This window comes from Manis javanica, chromosome 12 (assembly GCF_040802235.1).
Source record: "Manis javanica isolate MJ-LG chromosome 12, MJ_LKY, whole genome shotgun sequence".
Taxonomy (NCBI): Eukaryota; Metazoa; Chordata; class Mammalia; order Pholidota; family Manidae; genus Manis; species Manis javanica.
Window position 1 is genome coordinate 13288818 of NC_133167.1, and position 6350 is coordinate 13295167.

A 6350-nucleotide genomic window follows, 5' to 3' on the forward strand; every position below is an offset into this window, starting at 1 on the left:
TCAAAAGTACCAAAAGTCATAGAATGTTCTATATGGACATAAAAGGTTATGAATTTCAATTCTGTCTTTCCATATTTATGAAGAATCTAGGATGTGCCTCATTGCCCCAAGGGTACCTGTGTCATACCTGTTGGGAAGATAATATTTTTAAACACATTTCACTGTTCCGTTCTTTTTGTATTAGTGTCAAGGTGATTTTTTTCTCCATACCCATTCTTTCAGAGGCAACCACTTGGCCTTGGGAGGATTCAGAGATTCATGAAAGCAGGGATACAAAGCCAAAGAGGAACCCATCAGCTTTTGAATGGAAAGTTTTGAGTCTGCAACAGTGAAATTGTCTTCCAACCCAGGCTTCATAGAGAAAAAAAATAATTTTTAAATTCCTTTAGACGTCATAAACATATTATAAACTAGGCCTGACAAATTAGATCACAGAGTTTCTTCCGCAGTACACAGACAAGATTGATTCCACCATTAAAGCTGCACCGTGAGGCTTGGCGTTTCCAGAAAGAGGAATGGTGATGAGTGATATTTCTAAGCACAGTCCATGAAGAGAGGGAAATACTATGAAACCCTGCTTCTCCATGCTGGTGAAGTGCGGGAAGGGGAAGGAGACATAAAAAGCTGAATTAGCTCTTGCTGCATAATGAACCATCTCAAATTTCCTGTCTTTAGACAACAATCATTTATGTTTAGTTCATGATATTACAAGTCATCTGATTGGCTGAGCTCAGCTAGGTAGCTCTAGTGTTGGCTGGGCTTACTACTGATCCGTCTGTGGTCAGCTGCCTGGTGGACTGGCTGGGCTGAGCTGAGATGGTCTCCCATGGGCTAGCTTGTCTCCATTTTTCAATGTGTCCCTTCCTCCAGCCAGCTAACCCGTTCTTGTTCATATGGTACTGGCCATGTTCCAATAAAGAGGACTGAGTCAAGATTCAAGGGGTAGAGAAAGAGACCCTATCTCTTGTTGGGAGGGACTTCAAAGTCACATTGCAAAAGAGCATGAAGGGGAATAAGAGTGGCCATTTTTGTAAGCTATTTTCCACAAAGAGTCATGTTATTGGAGGATGTGCTGAAATAGGACGAAGGAAAATAAAAACCAAGAGCCTCGTCTTGATTTGTGTTTGGATCTCAAAGAGGAAACCCTAACGCTGAGTCGGAGAGAGAAGAGACCATGTGATCAGTGGCATGAGCTGCTGAGTCGGAGGGAGGTTCTGGGTCTTACCCCCCTGGGTTATCTCCTGAGTCCTTGGTGACAATAGTAGAAGGTATCCAAGAGTCCCGGGCTGTTCTGAAAAGACAGTGATGGTGTGAGAGTGATGCAATGCTAGAAAAATCTCATCAGCCTTTGCTGGGTTTGAAGCTCGAAGGGGCCCATAAATCAAGGAATGCAGGCAGCTTCCAGAAGGTAGAAAAGGCAAGAAAACAGATTTTTCTCTAGGGTCTCCAGAAGGACTGCAGCCTTGCCAATACCTTGGTTTTAGTCCAGGGAGACCAGTTTTAGACTTCCAACCTCCAGGTCTGTAAAATAACAATTGTGTGTTATTTTAAACCACTAAGTCTGTGGTAGTTTGTTACAGCAATTACGCCTTCTCTCAGCTTGAAGGGAGGATGGAGACCCGAGACCGTTCACTTCCTGAAGTTACGGACTTCTCCCCAGGGAGGGCAGGGCTCGGGATTCCAATGATGCTTTCTTTTTCCTCCAGCCCCACCCCCAAGTCCCCTCTGCTTCTCTTTCCTGGAGGGAACAGGGAGGGGGAGGGTAGGTACTGAGACAGTTGTGGGGGCAACTGAGTCTGTCTTGCTACCTCTCGGTAGGTCCTAGGGGCATGTCTGGCCCTTATTATTTGGGGGGTTTTTAGGATGTAGTTATTTCCAGTCTCTGAAGCTGCACTTTGGCCGTCTATGTCAAATCCTCAGGGGACAGGATAACCCCAACAACATGCTGTTGCATTCGCATAACCGAGCAATGCCATGCACATTAAAATTTTTCGCCATATACCACACACATAATCTACACTGTTTGAGGCACAGATTCAAAGCAGCTCTTTCCTGACATGAATAATTTATTCTTATATTTTAGTGATAAATATGTATACATAGTTTTAAGCGTCTAATACTATTGTGAGTTTTATTATTTAAAATAGACACACCTTGCCCATTTCCTAAGAAGACTCATCCGGTTTCTAGCCTGGTGGGTACATACCTGATAGCTCGGCAGGGCAGGGGACTGCGTGTCTGGCTCTTAGGTATTCAGGTTTTTCATTCCCTTCCCTGTTTTCAGCCCAATGATCCATTGTTTCCTCTGCTTGCCTTTCCAGGAAAGTTACCTAACTCAGTTTCAGGGGTGTGAACTGGGGATGTAAGTGCTCAATCAACCACGCTCTATGTTTTCAGCTCCACTCCATAACTTGGACTTCATTTGGAAGATTCTGGTTCCCTCAATCACTGTGCCTTTGAGGGCTCTGTAGTATGACTCAGCTTGCCTATTACTGTGATTCTCTCCTGCCCCAATGCACAGTTTGATTTCAGCATCTCTGCTCTGCTAAATCAGCTGTGACTCATCCATCTATTTTCCAACCTTCAAAATTCTGTTGACAATCTGGCCTGCTGTCATTTCTTCTCTTGCTCTCTTGTTTTTGTATAAAGGCACACAATTGGATACCATATAGCTTTTTACCATTATCGAAAGGGATTCAGGGATGGAGCAGAGATAAGCATATGTGATCTGTCTGCCTTCTGCATCTGCAGATCTCTTTCCTTTGTTTCTTCAAATCCTTGAGTCATTTATGAATATTACCTTCAGGAAACAGTGTAAAAGTAACAAATCTACTTCTTTGGATAAAAACAAGACATTTTTCCCATTTTGAATTCCTTAAAAAATACCCATTATCTAATACAATTCAATAAATCCATAGAGCTTGTGTGTTTCCAATAGTAATTTAGATAAAGTGGCAGGTGTGGCCTCCATTTGGGTCATTTGGTAGCACCTGGTTGCCATGGTCACAGGTTCTATAAAATGACGTCAGTAAATAATGAAATACTGTTTTCTTTTCCTCAGCACTAAGCTAGTATTCAAATATTTACAGGTACAGCAGACTTACTGAGCTTTCAAAAATATCAAAATAAGTCTGCTTTCTAAAGGGCATAGCTTTGTTACTGGTAGGTAAGGGACACAAATATATCAAATTCTTGCTTTTGACAAGCAGATACAATAAGGAAACTAACATATAATCTTCCAGGACTTTATTTTAGTTTACTATCAGAGAAAATCTATTTCCACACAAATAAGATTAGCTTCATTTTAAAAAATTAGTTTTGGTTTAAGTCATTTGGCAAATGATAATAGCCCTAAGATAATTTATCTGCTCATTCACACTTAATGTTAATGATTATTAACATTAAGGTAGATTTAATTTCTGTAACCATAGATGATGACTTCAATTTAGGATATCCAAGACTTCCTTTTAATTTTAATTTTATTGTGGTAAAAACACTAAATGAGCCCAACCTTCTTAACAGACTTTTAAGTGTATAATATAATATTCTTAACTATGGGAACAATCTTAACACAGCAGATATCTAGAATTTATTCAGCTTGCATTACTGAAACTATATGACTATTGATTTGCAACTCCCCATTTCTTTCAAATGACTTATCAATCACCAAACGACTACTCATTTTTCTTTAAAGATCTTTGCTCTGTACTTTGACTCAAAGAGCCTAGAAAATTCTGATGTGATCTTTTATAAGAAAAGAGTAGTAAAATGTAAAACAGAGCATATGAAAAGAGAATGAGTTTTAGGGTTCTAGAGAGGTGCATGTGGAAAATGTAATTTTCATGTTTGATTAGTTTTTGCTTCTGTTTTCATTTGGCAGAAGTTGTGAGTAGATAACAAATTGGAGAACAAATGTGTAGTTGATTAAAGCTTCTCTGCTATTTTCTGAGACAACCCTAATAGCATATATCTAAATAAACATTCTAACATTCATCCCAGGCAAAAATTATATATTTTAATATCAAAATCATTAGAAGAGTTATTTTACTTTGAAATCTGTTGGTCTCTAGATGAAGGGGTTATATGAGCACCCTCTGGTGCTGAATTTAACAAGAATAATAATAATTGAACAGTTGTTGTTGTTTAACCTGAAGACCAGATGGAATTTAAAGAATTTTTCAATTGTCAGAAAGAGGTGCTCTCCAAATTACCATTTAGATTCTTTCCCAGGTTCTGGATTAGAGAAATTGGCCAACATATAATATTTATCCATTTATTTTGCTAGAGTCATCTGGCACTTGAGATAAAAAGCTGACTCAGAAATCCAGCAAAACTCTTTTGTTATCTAGAACCCCTCTGAAATTGTGGAGTCATTCATCCATTCCTTCGCTCACTTATTGAGTGTAGTTTATGGAAGAATATTGAGATTCTTGTGGGTGGGACGGCAGTGCTGAGAAACTGGCTTTTTCTCCACCGAAGTTCATTATCATCACACACACAGGGACCGTCTTTGCGGCAGCTGGAGACAGCATTTATTGCCACCAACTTCTGTTATTTTCAGCCAATAGGATTTATATCCCGTTCTCTTGCCTCTGTGTAAAGGCACAAAATTGTATGCTCTGTATCCTTTACTATTACTGAAGGTGGTTCTGGGATGGAGCAGAGATAAACATGTGGGATCAGTCAACCTTGCCCATCTTTTCTCCCCATTTGTATACAATATTGCAAAGAGGTTAAGGTTTGATACATATAAACACATAGAAATACCTTATATTTGGCTTTGCAAATCATAAAATTGGAACATCTAATATAGGCAAACTTACAAAGTAATGGTCTACGGTAAGTGCTGCCCACATGCATCAAAATACCCTGGAAGGCCTATTAGAACTGTCAGCACCAGCTTTCCCTTTTTTAGTCCCAAATTTAGAGCTTTGAATGCAGGTTCAGGCATTCAGTTTTCATATACATAAAAAACAAAACACTAGAATGAAGACTCTAAATTCACAATTACTCAAGAATCAGTGTTTTTTATAACCAAGCCCCTTGGTTGACTTATTTAATTTACCCTATAAATATAGTTATTAAAATGACAGTTTTTTTCTAGAATATCATTGAAAAGAAAGGAGCAAAAATTTTAAAGCACCAACATTTTTCTGAAAACAAAATATCATTGAGAAGTGCATATGTCTTCGCAGGGTGATTGTGTACACGTGGTAAGCATTCAATAAATGCTCTTTACTGTTTTTATATTCAAGCAGCAAAAACAATCTGGACCACCCTGAAGTTCTTTTCCTCCTCAAAATGACATTCTTTAAGTTACAATTTGATCCTATCAGTAAAAGTCAAACAAAAAATTCTGTCTTTGATATTATTATGGTATAAAGACAAAGTATATTTTATAAAACTAGGACAGACACATATGGAATCATATTCTGTCAGAACTATAGGAAGAAAAGAAAGCTGTTTTGATGAGAATCAAATGGTGGTCTTCCCTTTATTTTCCTCCCATCAGAGTAAGGGAAAATTGAATTATGTAATTTAAAATTATATGTGCCACATCACATACATCAGGCATGTAAACAACAAGGGCTTGAAGCTGAATCAGTGGTTTCAAGAGCTGACCATACATCAGAACAACCTGGAGAGTTACTAAAATTATAGAACCCTGAGACCACCCCCTAGAGATTCTGATTCAACAAATCAAGGGAAGGCCAAGGCTTCTGTAAGTTTAACAGGGGCCCTCCAGTGATTCTAAACTAGTAGGTCCAGTGGGCAGTATTTAAGAACCAGTCCTCTTAATGACTACCCCTCCTTGACTCCATGTCAACATGTGCTTTCCTTATTGACAAGAAAGAGATGGTGAGTTAAACACTAGTGATACAGTACTTCAGCCTGGCAGTCCCGATAACTACTGTACACACATTTTAAAACAATTAGTCAAATGGCCATGTATGACTTCAAGAGGATAAAGTATAACCTACATATACTCAGAAGTTCAAGAGCACCAGATATTCATTAGTAATGTTTGCCACATGACACTTGATTTTTGCCCATGATACATTTTCTGATAATATCATATACCTATTGGAGTATTCAGTTCTTGTCTGTTCACACTAGATTGCAGAAGTTTTGAGGTCAGGATGTTTATTTTAGTTTGTCACCAGTGAGTGTTACTCTGGCTGGCAAAGAGTAAATACCCAAATAAATGGTTGATGAATGAAAGGATGAGACAGAGGGCTATCTAGTAGGATTCAAAGGGTGAGTCGTTTAAATTAGGTTAATAGAAAAAAAAAAACACACAGTAACTTTATTTCTTCAGTCTGGAAGAATTAGACTAAACATTTATTGAG